We start from the raw sequence: 17,876 nt of genomic DNA on the forward strand, positions 1-17,876 counted from the left end.
TAGGAACACTGCTGATTCATCATTAGACTAGTGGTGGTAACTGGCTGTGTGATTTTTCAATCTGAGCATTTTAAGCTAAAGCGTGCACAGTGTCTGTTGCTTTTTGTTGCTGCTTTTTGCTGCTCCGTTGGATTAAGTGCTCGACTCTGACAGAATCGTGTGAAAAAATATTTTCAGAGGTTTACATTGGCAAGCTTATGTATGTTCTATCTATAGCCCTTGTGATGAATACACAAACATATGCTTATAGTCGCGGAACGAGTATAATTATGTGGGCGTGTAAGCGTGTGTATATAGGCTATATATATATAAAGGGTGGTCAGATGCGAACTCCATAATTAAACGCCCCAAAATTCAAAGCACCTTCTCTCAAGTGTTGAGCATCCCCATAGCACCTGCAACAAAAAATCTCTGGAGCCGCCACTGACTTTAATTCTCCAGGCTCTCGGGATTATGCAACCCCTGCTGCAGTACTCCTCATCGGGCGGTAGAGGGCGGTGTGAAGCCAGGTAATAAATCACCTCTCTGTCGGGAGCTCCGCTTCTGCTGACCCGCATTCACCCGTACTGTACAGGCAAGGGAGAGGGAGGGGGTGGGGGAACACCACAGAAAGGCAATGAACGCTGTAGAGTTCCCTTGCAGACCCTGGCCATGGCTTTGCCAGACCCTGACAGACACGGCTCTCCCGTCTCCCCACACTTGATAGCGGACTGAAAGCGGGCTCAGACCGGTAGAAGAATTAACGCTAGCTAACGTTAACGTTACGCCGTTTTGAGACGGGTAAATTAACTAGCTGGACTCGCTTGTATTTCTTCGTATTTGTTCTGCTTTTTCCTCCTGTTCCGTGTTAACCGGCTTTATGTTAACGGTGGAGACGGGTTTCTATCACAAGTCGAGCATTGGTGAGTGTGTCAATTTATTGGACTATAGCTAAAAAAACAGGGACTGCTTCTTTATTGTGTGGCGGTGCAACGTGAATGCTGTCCTCACGCAACCCGGGCGCTACGCTGGCTCCTTCTACTGTAGGCTACTGTACATAACTGTAACGTTACTGCTTTAGCGAGATACATATAGGTTAATGCAAAGAAGCCTGGTCAATGTCCTGTAATGATAGCTCTCTGTGTGCCGTTTGAGAAATGTCATTGCAGTTTGACCTGCATAAGTGCCATGGCATGTGCTTCCATGTACCGTATTTATATTTATGTACCTGGGTCAGGTAACGTCAGGACTCTAAAGTGCACGATTAGGGTTGGGACTGTGTGATCACTGCAACAACAAACCTGTTAACCCTCACTCTGCCACTACGGTAAAGTTAGTTAGAAATTGGCAGACTCGCGGTTTAATAAATCGTAGGCGAAACATTTTCATTACACAATAGGCAGCTCTATATAACCCGGTTTTCAGCTGAAAGAACCGTCTAAATATGTGAACAAATGAAGTGCATCCCTTTGAGCGTTCTGCTGAGACGGGTATGGCTGCAGCCTGGAGCATCCCATCTCGTCCGTCCCGTCTCATCCGGTCCCGTCTCATACGGAGGTGTGTCCAACGGTAAAACCAGAGGGTCAAAATTACGATATCGCGAATAATTTTCCAGATGGAGTCACGGGTAAATTCGTGACCACATTGTTGCAATCAATTTGAAAAACGTAAAAAACTGTTTAAAGTAACCAGTTTGCCATACATAGTTTGCTATATTCTGAATGTTATGCTTGTGTTGTTCATACAACGTGGCTACATCTGATGAACCTGCCTCAGCGACCGCAGCCGATTGCGACTAACCGCAGGATCTCCTGAGAGGGATAACAATCCACGATCTGCACACACAAACAACAAGAGACTGAAAATAACATGTGTTACACTCTTTCCAAGACTTTTAATTGTATATTCTATATTGTTTTTCACACTTCACTTGGACATTGCTGCAAATAACTGCTTATCAGACATGGCGAGAGCATTGCGACTGTAGCTCTAGGCTCAGTCGCTGCCTCGTCTGTCGGTCTCTGGGTATCCGCGGGGCAGAAGCTGTCGGGGCTCTGGGACCCGGGGCAGAATGCGGTCGGTCTCTGGGACCCGGGGCAGAATGCTGTCGGGTCTCTGGACCCGGGGCAGAATGCTGTCGGGTCCTCTGGACCCGGGCAGAATAGAGATGCGGTCGGGTCTTGGGACCCAGGGCAGAATGCGGTGTTGTGTTTTCTTCCACAGCGTGGTTCTATCGTATTTTGTGTTGTGATTGTATGAAGGGGGAAAGAATTAAAACCAACCTAACTTAAATCAAAGTTGCAGCTATAGAAGGATTTTTTTAGTTTGCCTATCATCTGCATTTTTTTTATAGACACCACGTATTTTAAGTGTTTTTATTCATCAGTATGGATAGTCTGCATTATCTTATGTATATGTTAGTTTAAAATTGCCGTTCACCTAAACAGTAACGGCAATATGCATATGATAAATACTTCAATATTTTTTTGTTTTTTAATTTAACAGTAACGGCAATCACACAAATTAATAAAAATAATTTAAATATTTATGTTTTCTTTTCTTTTTCAAGTACCAGATAGCATGTGTAGAGCGGTTGCCCATAATTAGAGTTAGACATCCTCGATGCAGCGGTCCCTAGTTCGAGTCCGACCTGACCCTGTACTGCAAGTCTCTCCTAATCGATCTCTCTTGGTGTTTTTTTTTAACGAAACGTTTAAAACCAAATATTAAAGTTATTTATTCATTAAGCTGATAGTGGACGCAGGTTTATTTTAGTTCCAGACGATAGTCTGACATTTCTGTCAACAGACCACCATCTGAAAATGGTCGCGATTCGCATTTTGACCCTATGGATTTACCGTTGTGAACACACCTCAGTATGAGACGGGGACGGGATGAGACGGGACGGACGAGATGGGATGCTGCAGGCTGCAGCCATATACTCTTGGTTCTGCTTGCAGTCGAGCGTCCGGGGACCGTCTACAAAGTGCAAAACCGAAAATGGATACAAAGATAAATTTCAACTGCTTCACTGTTTTGAATGTAACGCTTCCAAATTTACTCAACACATCTAGGGTCTCCCTATCAACATACTACAACTGTTAATTATAGAAAAGAAGGTTTAGCCTATTTATAATGTATTTTATTGGGAAAGACTTATGAAGCTTCATTCTTATTGAGCCTAGTACTTCCGAAATCCCTCCACACATCCAGTGTCTCCCTATCATCATACTACACCTGCTAGGTATGGAAAAGCTGGCTCAGCCTATTTATAACATAGTTTTGTTGGGAAAAGAATTCTATAGCTTCACTCTTATTGAGCCTAGTGCTTCCAAAAACATACTACACCTGCTAGTTACGCCTGCACGATTAATCAATTTAACATTGCGATCTTGGTTCACCCTGTTCATGATTTAATTTCTAAATAATTTAGATTTTTTTTAATGACTTTTATTCTCTTTTAATTTTACGAACCGACTACATCACAATCGCTTCTACTTTCTTCTGTGAGATTTAAACAAACTGTTTAAAATAAGTTTTAAAGTGGTCCCAAGTGCTACAATTCTCTCCCTTCTCTTCATTGAAACCTCAATGCTAACTAAGGGTGTCAAGATTTCAATTCTAATTCGTTTTCAAATCAAAGTCAATCAAATTCAGTCACAGTCTTGAATATTAAATAAATCAGTAACACAAACTGAGAATAAGTCACATGTATTACAGCACACATATACATAATGGAGCAAACAGTGTAGTACACCTTTAACAGCTAAGCATGTGGCTCCATTGCCTAGTCTGTTTACAGGCGATTGCACATTGCTAGCAAATTGTTCTATCGTAACCTGAATATCAACACGTGGCCACACATGTAATAAACAATCTTTTAGCTATATGCAATAAGACACAGCAACAGCAATATTATCAAACGATAATCTCTCTCTTTCTCTCTCCAAATAAATGTCATGTTGTAACAAGGACTAAATGTATCCACATTGTAGCAGAACACTTATTGAAATATGATTAAACGTAGTTAACGTTTACATAGATAACGAGGTAGTAAGCCCCATGACAGTTAAGCAAGCTACAGAACAGTTTTAACTTACGTTATGGGCCACGTAGCTACATAACATCAAGTCGAAAAAAGGAAAATAAAAAAGTCTATCGTCCAGCTGCTACATTCTGTCCCCTTCTCCTGTCTGAGCGTGAGTGCTTGGCACGAGATCAAAGCGATGACTCTCGTCACCGATTTGTCAATCATCTTAGGAGGAAGAGCAAGTGTTACTGTCGTAACTATGGGCTTTTTTACAAGCCTGATATATGTCCTGAGTGCTGTCATCTCCTCCTTCTGACATGATTCCAACTTTAAGAAAAGAAACACATTGTAGGCTATGCAGTGCACCTTCGTATCGACTTCAGGATGAAGGCGGGAAGGATGAAACACAGGGTTCTCCCACCATTTTAATCCATCGCGATAATGAGGATATTTTAAATGAAAAGGGTAATTGTTACCATCAACATGTCTTCCGTGATTTACTGTTAAACCAGTTATTCTTACATCCCTAGGAACGATGTTCCTTAACAGGTTGCCGAGTCAGCTTTTCCATAATAAGATGGTGTAATATGTTGATAGGGAGGTCCTATATGTGTGGAGGGGTTTTGGAAGAGCTAGGCTTAATAAGAGTGAAGCTATATACTTTTTTCCTCCAATACAAAATATAGTATATATAGGCTGAGCCATCTTTTCCATAATTGACAATTGTAGTATGTTGATAAGGAGACCATAGATTTGTGGAGTGAATTTGGAAGAATTACATTCAATTATATTCATTTAATACAATCATTCAAACAGTGAAGCAGTTGAAATTTATCTCTGTAAACACTTTTGGTTTTGCACTTTGTAGCTGGTCCCTGGACCCTCGGCTGAAAGCAGAACGCTTACAGGGATGCATTTTATTTAGACGGTTCTTTCAGGGGAAAACCAACTTGTAGCTTGTTTTCTGCTATACTATGATGAGCTAGAGCTACCTATTGTGTAAGGAAAAGTTTTCCCAATGATTAATTGAACCGCAAACCACAAATCTGCCAATTTCTGTTTGCTCGCGTAAGATATGTTATTCAAGAGGAATTGTGAAGAAACAGTGATAGGGCTTTGTGCCAAGATATAAGCAGTATATAGACTGCTATGTATTTAACGTAATGTGTACTTATAGATGTGGCCACTGTTCACATTCCTTTGCTGTAACATATCTACTTTAACGTTAAGTCTGTCAGTGCCAAAGTGTGCCAAAGTATGCTTGAAATGCTCTTGGACAGTTGATATGAATCATGCATGTGTTCTAGGACAGCATGAAATATGAAATGTGGTACACAGTCTATTGCTGCTCCTACATAATGAGGTGTGGTATGTGCAATCTTTGATGTATTGAGTTACACGTAATACCAGGAGTCCTTTCATCAGAATCAGAATCAGAAATACTTTATTGATCCCCAAGGGAAACTCTGTGTTACAATTGCTCAGATATTAGAAATATAAGAAATATAAATAAAGAAATAAAGAAATATAATGAGTGTGGATATTTACATAGTTAAAGGTATATTATGATACAGTATTACATAAATAACATAATTAAGGTGTAATGGTGAAAAGAAATAATAATAATAATAATAGTAGCAGTTGAGTAGCATACATTACAAGCCAGTGTTATTGCACAAAACAGTAATAATGTCCAGTTTAACCTCTCTAAGTTCTGTGTGTCGGGACACTTAGGGGGAGTGATTATAAAGTTTGATGGCCACAGGCAGGAATGACTTCCTGTGGCGCTCTGTGGTGCATTTTGGAGAATGAGTCTATCACTGAAAGTCTCCTGTTTTGAGCAGCAAGCCTGGAGTGGGTGTGAGACATTGTCCAAGATGGCATGTTTTGGACAGCGTCCTCCTCTCTGACACCACCAACAGAGAGTCCAGATCCACCCCACGACGTCACTGGCCTTGCGAATCAGTTTTGTTGAGTGTTGGCGTCCGACCCTCAGCCTGCTGCCCCAGCATGCAACAGCAAAGAGGATAGCACTGGCCACCACAGACTCTAAAACTCTCACATTGTCCTGCAGATGTTGAAGGACCTCAGCTCCTCAGAAAATAGAGACGGCTTTGGCCCTTCTGTAGAGCTTGAGTGTCTTGGCCCAGTCCAGTTTATTGTCTAAGTGCACTCCCAGGTATTTGTAGTCCTCCACAATGTCTACACTGACCCCCTGGATAGAAACAGGGCTCACTGCTGCCTTGCCTCTCCTTAGATCCACCACCAGCTCCTTGGTCTTTGTCACGTTGAGCTGGAGATGGTTCAGCTCACTCCATGTGACAAAGTCCCCCACCACAGCTCTGTACTCAGCCTCGTCCCCTCGCTGATACATCCAACACAGCAGAGTCATCAGAAAACTTCTGAAATGGCAAGACTCGTGTGGTAGTTGAAGTCTGTGGTGTAGATGTGAAGAGGAAGGAGAAGGACATCCCCTCGGGGCCCCTGTGTTTTGACCACGCTGTCTGACACACAGTGTTGCAGGGCACGCAATCTGTGGTCTGCCAGTCAGGTACAACAGTCCAGGACACAAGGGGGGGATCCATCTGCATCGCCGTCAGCTTCTCACCCAGCAGGGCCGGCCGATAGTGTTGAAAGAACTGGAAAGTCAAAAAAACATGACCCTCACTGTGCTCGCCGGCCTTCCAGGTGGGCGTAGATGCGGTTTGAGCAGGAAGATGATGGCGTCCTCAACTCCCAACTGGTTCGCTGGTAGGCGAACTGGAGGGGGTCCAGGAGAGGTCTGACCATGGGCCGCAGCTGTTCCAGAACCAGTCTCTCCAGGGTCTTCATAATGTGGGAGGTCAGTGCCACGGGTCTGAAGTCCTTGGAGTCACTGGGACGTGGCGTCTTTGGCACAGGAACAAGGCAAGATGTCTTCCACAGCATGGGGACCCTTTGGAGACTAAGGCTCAGGTTGAAGACATGGTGAAAGACTCCACATAGCTGGGAGGCACAGGCTTTGAGCACCCCAGGATGGATACCATCAGGGCCTGCAGCCTTATTAGAGTGGAGTCTAGTCAGCTGTCTTCTCACCTGGTCAACAGTGAGGCACACAGAGGTCACAGGTGGGGTAGGGGGAGGGGGAGTCAGGCTGGAGAGAGGTGTTAGGCTGAATCCCATTTCTCCATCTTACCCCTACCCCTTGGCCCTTACCCCTACCCCTTGGCCCTTGAAACCAAGGGGTAAGTGGTAGGGGTGAAAACATACCCCTATGAAATGGGACACCACTTGGTGACATCACAATGCAGTATTGATCACAAACCTCCAAGATGCCGTCTCTGTCTGTTGATTGTGTGGGTTTGGACAACAGTGTCATATGGATTTAAATATTTATATATTTTAGGTTTACTTTGGTGATGCAGAGGCAGATGTTCTTATCTGTGTAGTATTTAGGTCTGTTTGCAATACATATGTGTATACACATGTATCATGTATACACACATATACACCCTGTATACAGGGTGTATACATACATATACACCCTGTATACATGGTGTATCCATACATATACACCATGTATACATGGTGTGTATATCTGTTTCAGTTATCACCGTTTTGAATGTCATTGATGTTCACAAAAACATTTTGTTGACAAAAATCTGTCTCAATTGGTGATAAATTGAACATAACAGGCAAAAACGTTACATAAAATTATGTTACAGACCATTGTCAACTATTAGAACCATAACTAACATGTCACACACATAAAAGGCTTCAAATGTGTAAACTAAAAAATACAAACAAGACCACAATAAACAACCATTAACTACAGCTGTTCTGATTCCAGACCAGTCTGAACCTTTGGCCAGTAACCCCCCCCATATATTTCTCAGTGTCCCATTATCAAAACCAACACAATATACAATGCATGAACAATGAACGGAATTAATTACAAATGATTACAATAATACAGTACCAATGCAATAATGAATGGGTACAACAGGAACACAGGATTTAGGAAACGTCTGCGTTTCAGCCCCAAACTGGACCAGCTGCTGTGTCCTCCTGTGTGATACAGGGCGGTATATGTGAAGCACGTAGCGATGTATCGTAGACGGTTAATATTAATATATATATAGTGTTGGGGCTAAATCCTGCTCCATTCTCAGGGTTCATTCAATTAGTAGTCAAAATCTCAGATGTGGATGTGTGAATCCATTTTATTACATAGGATATCCTAGAGACAAATACAGAGTCAACCTAACACGGCTCAACCCAAAATTTGTCTGACTCTCTGCTCCTGGACCCCCTGGTCTTATTCAGAAAGGGTGGGGTCTCTTGGCCACAGTGGTGTGTGTGTGTGCCTATTGGAATTGGAAATTGGAATGTGACTTAAAGTTTATGACCCTCAGTTCAGGACTGGCAAAGCAAAAGATCAGTGGGCCATAAAGAAGAACATCATCAATTCAACTTCTGACACATGTGTAGAGACTGGATTATAACAAAATGTAACAGAACATCTTTATATTATAACAGAATATTGCAAAACTCTTAATGTAACAACAACAACAACAAACTATATACTTATGACACAAACGCATGACTAACATGTCTCTTATGCTGAATAAATGCTTTTACCTTTTGATTGAATGTATAATGCAATCACCCCAATGTTTAAGCCATATAAACATTTTAAATTCCAACAATAGCTATACAATCTATGCGATGTATACAGTCCATTCAAGGCAGAAATAGTGGGACTGTTCACGTTAGCGTTAGCGATTAGCGTTAGCGTTAGCATTGCAAGCTAGCGATTTTTAAAAATTTCATTAGGAACATGGTTGCAAGTATACATGTACAGGACTGCATAGACCACAAAACAAACTGTCGTAACTTTTTAATCAATATTTAAGCGAAAGTACTTACATTCATGAGTCTCTCTGGTCGACGGCAGCCTTGATGCCTGTGTGTTTTCAAGTGAGTCGCATCCACACTCGTTTCAAGGGCTATACAGCCCTTGTTCTATCCCTTCCCCCTCGGTGTAATATATGGGACAGCACTAGTGCCGCGTGAACGCGCAAAAGTAGGGAAGGGGTTAAGGGGTAGGGGTAAGGGGAAGAAGGGATTCAGCCTAACCTGTGTGCTAGAGGAGGGGGAGTAGGGATCTCCAGGAGGAGGGCCAGGGACTGTAGGGGGAGGGGAAGTAGTGGGGTTGGAGGTGAGACAGCAGTTGTCATGGGGGGATGGGCAGGAGCAGGAGCTCAATCGTTAAAGAACAGATTGAGTTCATTGGCCTGTCCAAGTTGCCATCAACTCTCTGCTGCCATTCGGTCTGAAGCCAGTGATGGTCCTCATACGCGCTCCGGACCTCCTCATGCTGTTCTGCTGGAGTTTACGCTCCATCTTCCTCCTGTATTCTCCTTAGCCTCCCTGATCTTCACCTTCAGTCCCTCGAATGGCCCTACTCCCTCCTCCTATTCCCAGCTCTGAAAGCCCCTCTTAGCATTCAGGATGTTCTTGATGTCCTTTGTTACCCATGGTTGTTGTTTGGGTACACTGAAACAGTCTTTGCTGGGACAGTGCAGTCCACACAGAAGTTTATGTAATCTGAGATACACTCAGTCAACCCATCTATGTCCTCTCCATGTGGCTCACAGAGTGCATCCCAGTCTGTCACCTCAAAACATCCCTGAAGTGTCTCATAGGCCTCCCCCGACCATCTCCTCACTGTCCCTGAGGTCACAGGTTGCCTTTTCACCAGAGGCACATAGCAGGGGTTGATTTGAACCAGGTTGTGGTCGGATCTGCTTAGAGGGGGCTGTATGCGTCCCTGACATTAGCATACAGCAGGTCCAGGGTCCTCTCCTCTCTAGTATGGCAGCTCACATACTGGGTGAAGTTAGTTAGTGTGGTGGTCATGGTGACATGGTTGAAGTCACCCGAGATCACTATGAGGGCACTCGGGTGTTGAGTCTGGAGTTCAGCAATGGCGGTGTGGGTGACGTTACACGCCGACGTTGGGTTGGCAGAGGGCGAATGTAAACAGCAACGGCGATGGCATGTGAGATTTCCCGTGGCAGATAATAGGCCGGAGTCCACAGCGGCAGTTCAATTCCGGGTACGATACGCTGTTAATCGTAATGTGAACCAGATTCACCATCTGTTGTTAACTAGAACGGCAAGCCCCCGCCTTTACGCTTACCGCTCTCGGTGCAGTCCCTGTCGGCCCGAACAGTCTGAAAGCCGTTGATGGAGACGTTGTGGTTGGGAACTCCGAGTGTAGCACAAGTCTCGTGAAGCACATTAGACCTACACTCGCTATACTCTCCCGCTGACTCCGGACTAACGCTGTTAGCTCGTCCATCTTATTAGCCAGTGACCTCCATTGCCCATGATAGAGAGGGAGACACGGCTTAAATCTCCTCGCCTAAGTCTCCGTGCCTGGACCCCTCTCTTCCCTTGCCGTTTCATTCCACCTCTGCATCCTCGACGTGTCCTCCTCCAGATTTCCTGGGGATGTCTTGGGGCCGGGGCGCCAAGCGGGCGCCTTGTTTGGCTTCAGCGCAATCAGCTGGTCCCGGTGTAAACAGCGGTCATGAAGTTGCTGCGCAACGGTGCCGTGACTATCCAAAACTCTCTCAACCTCGCATGATTGAGAGAGGGTAGTTAAGTTAGTGACTTAGAGTCTAAGAATTACAGACACTAACAAAAAGTGTTAAATAGAAACATGAAGACTGTTAAAAGTAAAAGTAAGAAGACGAAAGACGAGACAACTGCAACAGGCTGCATGCACTTGGCGCATGCGCACTTACGTATTCATTGTGAGTGTGTGGCTAGTTTAAGTTATGGTTAGGAGAAGAAATGTGTTAATGTTTTAAATTTTTATCCAGGATGAGACAACTCTTTGTTTTTTTTGATGGACCATCAGACGTGATTCTATGACTCATTCAGGCACAGAGAGGCGTTCAACACACCCTGGGCTAAGGTAGGTACCAGGACAAACAACAGAGCACGTGCATTTGGTTGGGTAGAGTGTGATAATTTCCCTCCACTTAGAATGTTTTCAGTGTTCGCCTAAAATGGTCTACGCAACGCGATAACAGTAAAATGCTTCTGCCTTGCAGTGTGCATCACGCAGAATTTCATGTTTCACACGACCGTGTCACTCCACGTTTATTTTTGTAGGATAATATTCTCAACTGGGGGAGACATGATATTTTTAAACGCAGTATGGCTCTTTGCCATTTGTCTTTTGTCTAAACCTTCCAATGTGGGTCAATGATTCATTCAAAAATGCATGTGATTTTCATATGGAACATTTGCAGAGATGCAGAGATAAGGAGAACTCTCTATTAACACAACTGGTGTAAACAGCATGACTATATAAATATTCCCAGGAGCGCAGAGGCCAGGCCACTATACTTAAAATTACCCACAAGCACCCTGTTTACAAGAGCCAATAACCCAGTTATAATTTTGGTAGCTGGTGGTTTTATGTTTTAATTCCTTCCAAAGATGTATTAATTCGCATGAGTCCTTTCCTTAGACTTGTTTTCTTGGAAGGCAATTTTTTAAATTTTTAAATTTTTTTAAGTTGTGCAACAATGACACAATACTTACTTAATCTAATAGTGAAATAATGCTTAAGAAATGCAAGTATCAGTTTTGCATTTGCCAACTGTCAGATTTCATTAACATCCTAAAAACTAAAGAAAGAATTACTATTCTGAATTGAATGTAAAACCAAAGAAGTCAATGTAAAAATTATACATGTAGTTATTAAACCAAGCCAGACATGACCTCTTTTGACGTCCCTCCTAACCCCCCCCCCCACCTCCTTTTCCATCGCTCGTTGCTGCAAGGCTCCTGGTTTTCCGAGGTTGAGGCTAAATGTTATAGCGAGTGGGGGGTGGGCAGAGACAGGAAGAAAACTAGTCTCTCCCCCTGCCCGCCTTCCAGTCTGAGAGAAATCAGTTACATACGGGCTGTGGAGGCTGCCGCCGCTTCCCAGTCCCTGAGGTCCCAACTGCCTGCTAGTCACAGATATGTCTGAGGACTTTTTTTTTTTTTTTTTTTTTCAGCCAGTTTGGCTCCAATAATTGCCCAAGTCCAGTTTGGATTTGGACACATAATTGGATTTTAAGCGAGTTTTTTTTTTTTTTAAACAACAATTGTGACTATTATTTTTTATATAACAGTGGACATAAAGTCACCACAGATATTGTAAATATGTCCTACGAAATAGTAGTTGTAATAGTTGCATTGTTCTGGTGGGTCGGAAGGAGGACCCAAAAACAGAGTAGACGGCGGCAGGAGGGAGCTTCAAAAGGCTTTATTGAAAGAGTTCAGCAAAGACACGGAGCAAATAACGAAATCCACAAGTCCAAAACAGGCACAGGGGAAGACAAAATACAAAAACGCACAGGGGAAGTGATACAGATGGAGGCTACACAGGGAAGACTCACGAGGACAAATTGGTAACTCCAGGCAAGAACGTAGAGGCCGTCGGGGACGAAAGAGTCTAACAAAGAGGACAACTGGGAGCAAAACCATTATATACACGAGGTAACGAGAGGGTGACAAGAGGGCAGGGAATCAGTGGAAAAACATCAGTGTAATCACACAAGAGCGGTAAAGACACAGGAAGTAAATCTAGAGGCAGACGAGACACAAAACAGACTTCAAATAACAACAGGAACCGGAACAAGCAGACACACAGGGAACACCAAGCCAGGCCCAACCCACCGTTCTCGGGGAGAAACACCACACAAACACAAGGAGGCCACGAAACACCCCAAAACCAAACCCCAAGCCACAACAGTTTCATGGTGTACAGGAACTGCTGGTGTAGCAAGACGTAGCGGCACATAGCAGGGCACAGCAGGGCACTGCAGAGCGTAACAGAAAACTGCTGGGTGACAAAAAACACAAGGGCTCCAGGAATAAGCGCCCCAGAGCAAAGTTTATACAAGCATTTCAGGGACATGGATGTAAACAAGAAAGGGAGAGGAGCTCAGTGTGGTCAAGGAAGGAAGTCCCCCCAACAGTCTAAAACTATACAGCATAATTGAACTGGTCAAGGCAGACTTGAGCCATTCTATAAGGTTGGTAAATCTGACTATGAAAGAAGCAAGAGGAGAGGGGTGCAGTGTCTGTAGATCACCCTTCCCTGCCGTGCTACAAGTACCTATTTTCTAAGTATTTATATAGGTTAATTGCATTTTTCAGTAGTTTTTATTTTCACTTTGTTTTGACTTTTTTTCTCGTGGGAGTTTTCCTGTAATAAACTTTCCACATATTTACTACCTTAACACTGCACAGACACTTTCCTTTTACGACACGTCTATCAAATAGGACGTCTGACGCTTTCTTCCGACTTTCGGTATTGCCATGAAGCAGGCGAGGGGCAGGACTATGTTGTTGTTGTTTTCATTTACATGGAAGTTGGAATTTCTGGGTTCCCAGTTGGAAACTATACACGTCTACGGGAATATCATGTTGGGAAAGATATACATTATTGCTCGATAAAAGACATTGACAAACATTTCCGTCAAACTGTTGGCATGACGTTTTGAGCATTTATTGATGACAAAGAAGTTGTTTTAACTTTAGTGTACTTTAGAGTCTATCTGCCTGAAATTTCTGCCCGAGGTTCACAGGGTCCTGGCGTGAGAGACTCTACAGACCAAAATTGACTTTTGGTCAATTATGTAATAATGTTGCAGCCTAAAGACCTTTAAGCTCACAACACTTTAAATCAGATTTCTGTAAAGTTTATAAACATCTGTCTGAAAGTAGCCAGCCAAAGGGGCAGAGTTTTAAAGCGCCCATATATCATTTTCAGGTTCATGATTGTTTTTGAGGTTGTACCGATAGGTTTACATGGTTTCATTTTCCAAAAAAACATATTTTTTGTGTACTGCACATTCTGCAGTCCTCTTTTCCCCTGGTGTTGGGTCTCTGTTTTTAGCTACAGAGGGGACATCTCACTTCTATAATAACTTGTGTTGGGTATCGCACATGAGCAGTAGCTAGGTAATGATAACTCAACTAGCTAACTGTTTTTGCTACTGTGGTTCTACCAAAGTGGTAAGAACACTAGCTATGTCCCCCAGCTAGTTAGTAGTTGTTGTTATTAGTTAGTTGTTAGTTAATTAGTATACTTAATTAAATAATTTTGCGTACATGACCCATTTCTTCTGTACAAGCCGTGTCTGTGTCTGTGTTTGTGTTTTGTTCTCGCCTCTACTCTCTTACTCTCTTCACCGCCCTCAGTCACTTAATCACTGGCTCCCGGAGCAACATGGGAGAACAGAGGCACAGCGCGGTCCCACTTTCGACATTTGTCTACAGTTTCATTGTTATTACACAGCTGTATATGGTTAAGCATGAGAGGCAAACACTGTATTTTTACAGTGTTTTAGCTGGTAACTCTACTATGCGGCTACTGCCAAAACAGAGAAAGAAGTATTGAAGCACTAACTCAGTTGGTAAGTACTAAGCATGTGAGGACTGAGACCTGCTGGACCTGGGCCAGAGATGTGACCCATGGCCAGAGTATCATAGTTCATATAAAATGCAGCGCAGTGACGATACAGACATTCATACCGTGTGTACTCTGCTGCCCCCATTTGACCTGTGCTGACCATTCATAATGAGTCAGCCGTCCTCTGTGAGTAGCATATATCCATCGCACTCCGTCTCTCCTAGCTCTTTAATCAGTTATTTGTGTGGGTTTTCTCAGAGATATATTTTTAAATATAATTACTCTAATATATTATGTCAGATAATTTTAATTTACATGTGTACAGCTGATGTATGATGTAAGTATGTACAACATACACACTCAACATAAAAAGATGTTGCACCAATATGGATGTGAAAGTATCATAAATAGCCTATGTGACAATACAATTTTGATTTTGGTTAAACAACAAATATCGTGATATTAATCTGGATCTCAATATGATCAAATATTGTGATTATCATTTTGGCCATAATCGTGGCACCCTAACTGTCTGTGTAACTGAATGTGAACTGTTTTTCAAATTTTTGCTCTTTTATTTTGCTATGATTTTAATTAATGGCTCTATTTAAGGCATGTTGCCCGTCTGTCGTTGTCATCCACAATGTGAGTTCCCTTTTCGAAATGAAAATAAACTGATTTGTAGTAAAAAAAAAAGATCTATCCTACTGATTATAGTTCTCAAACCATTTCAGTAGGGGGTCAACAGATTTTTGTTCTGGCCACATACCTAATAGATCTCAAGTGGAACGGGCCATAAAACCACTCCGGAAAGATCATATTGATCTGCCACAGAATTTCTTGTCTCAGCTTGATGTTGGCAAACGCAAGTTGCTTCTGCTGCGACAGCATCTAAGGAAATTGTAGGAAAAAAATTATGTTACGGACCCAGCAAGAGGTGTAATATTCTAAAAAATTTACACAAAAATACTGATATTCTCTGAGATTTAAGTTGTTAATTGGAATTCAAATTAGTTTTTAATTTAGTTTCCACACTTTGCTAAGTCATACAGTGGGCCTGATTGGCCCTTTGCGTGATGTTGTCATCCCTGATTTAGATGAATGTAGGGGCCCTGTACCCACCAAGGTATCCACTGTTCCGTCAGTAATGTGGGATAGAAAGTAGGATATATGAAGGGATTTTAAACAAGCCTATTATTTGAAAACTGGCAAAGAACCTAAAGGTATTAAGGTCTGGAATAAAGCGGAGAAGATGGATTTTGTCTTGGAAAACTAAAACCCGGTATCCACATTGCCCTAGCTCTCTACCTCTTGTAGTTAAGTAATTATAGATTGTTTGGCTACTTGCATTTGAACAATAAAGTTAAGGGGCAGTAAAACAATGAGCTGTAAACCTGATAAAACAACTGCGAATCACTGATAATTCTCTGTGGGTTTTCACTATTTGATACACAACCATCTTAATGTTTTTTTTGTCAAACTATACTGTATGTTTCACAATATTGAAAAATGTTCAAGTAGAAATGTCTGTGCACTTCATAATCATGTTGTATCATTTCTTTTGATCAATATTCTGGCATTTAAATACACGAGCACTCTGAAACCCTGAAAAGTTCCTCTGTTGAATCTTGGACTTTTATGACAGATGGCAGATGGGTGTCAAACAGTACAGTTTGTATTCGAGATGGGTAGTTCAACAGTACTGTATTATCTAAACTTGTACTAGAGCAAGACGATCTAAAATATGTCCTTTTTTGTGTTGTAAAGTTAATATATTGTGTGATGTGAAATGAGTCTAGCACCTCCAAAGTCTTTTGTGAATGCATTAGGCTGAATCCCATTTCTCCATCTTACCCCCACCCTGCCCTTACCCTACCCCTTGGCCCTTGAAACCAAGGGTAAGGGGTGAAAACATACCTCTATGAAATGGCCACACTTGGTTCATCACCATGCTAGTGATCACAACTTCCAAGATGCCGTCTCTGTCTGTTGATTGTGTGGTTTTGACAAAGAGGGCATATGCATTTATAATTTATATATTTTATAGTTTTGTGTCACTTTGGGGTGCAGAGGCAGATGTTCTTACTGTGTAGTACTTAGTTCTGTTTGCATACTATGTGTATACACATGTATCATGACACATACATATACACCCTGTATACCAGGTGTGGTATATCTGTTTTAGTTCATCACCGTTGGGTGATGTCATTGATGTTCAGGAAAAACATTTTGTTAATAAAATCTGTCTTTATTGCCGATAAATCAAACATAACAGGCAAAAACGTATTCCAGACCAGTCTGGAGCCTGTTGGCCTCACATTTCATCAGTGTCCCTATCAAACAAACAAACCATCTATGGCGATGTAAAGTCCATTCAGGCAGAGAATGCGGGACTGTTTGTGCAAATCAACTTAGCGTTAGCGATAGCGTTAGGATTGCAAGCTAGCGCTTTGTTAAAAAGTTTCAGTGGGAACATGGTTTGCAAGTATATGTAACAGGACGTATAGACCACAAAAACAAGACTGTCGTAACTTTTAAATCAATTATTAAGCCGAAAGTACTTACATTTATGTGTCTCTTCTGGTCATGCAGCAGCCATTGTTGCTTGTGTGTTACAGTGAGGTCGCTTCCACACTCGTTTCTAGTGGCTATACAGCCCTCATTTATCCCCTCCCTTAACAATTGGGACACCAATAGGTCCCTTGTGACGCGCAAAAACGAGGGGAAGGGTAAGGGGTAAGGGGTAGGGGTAAGACAGAGAAATGAGATCAGCCTTAAACAGTGTCCATATGTATATAAATCCCCCCATCAGATTATGAGGAGACATTGCATTCAAAACACTAAGAACGTGGAAAGTCAGAATCACACTATTTTATGGTTTTGGGTGGTCTGTACAAAAACTGCAGTAATGTTGTGTGTGGTCTCTGAGTTTAACAGCCACCAGTTCAAAAGAGTGTGATCAGGCACAGAGAGTGGTGTCAGTTTCACATTCTCAGCAATAGAGCAGTGCGAGACCACTCCCCAACGGATGAGCAGGGTTTACAGCTATTAAGAAATCCATGTGGGACTGCTTGGTTAAATGAGAAGAATACCATTGCTCTGCTGCCACGTTTCGCTGAGACATAGAAAATCCATTTCATGGTCCCATGAAGTGGCCTAAAGAAAGCCGGTTGGTAAGGTTCTGTGTTGAACCATCCAACTTTCAGTCGGTTTGACTGATCCAATCTGGGCGACAGGCAAGTAGAGTATGGTCAACTTGTCATTAGGCTTTATGACCGTGAGCAATATTCCAAAGACAGGGATTTTTTTTTCCATCCTTGCGAGCCATTAGATTTTGGTTGCGACGAGATCCTCTGTTGATGTACTTTGGGCATTGGAGGAAAGTTCGTTGCACAGAGC

General features: G+C 42.6%; 1 long non-coding RNA gene across 1 annotated transcript; it reads right to left on the reverse strand.

The window, feature by feature from the left end:
* Positions 1-2,932: 2,932 nt before the first annotated feature.
* LOC116703150 (uncharacterized) lies at positions 2,933-17,355 on the reverse strand. Its single transcript, XR_004335356.1, has 3 exons — positions 17,344-17,355; positions 12,901-12,902; positions 2,933-3,077 (listed from the first exon to the last, which is right to left on the reverse strand). It is a non-coding gene; the product is annotated as an uncharacterized LOC116703150 (long non-coding RNA).
* Positions 17,356-17,876: the final 521 nt, after the last annotated feature.

Source organism: Etheostoma spectabile, chromosome 15, assembly GCF_008692095.1.
Source record: "Etheostoma spectabile isolate EspeVRDwgs_2016 chromosome 15, UIUC_Espe_1.0, whole genome shotgun sequence".
Classification (NCBI taxonomy): domain Eukaryota; kingdom Metazoa; phylum Chordata; class Actinopteri; order Perciformes; family Percidae; genus Etheostoma; species Etheostoma spectabile.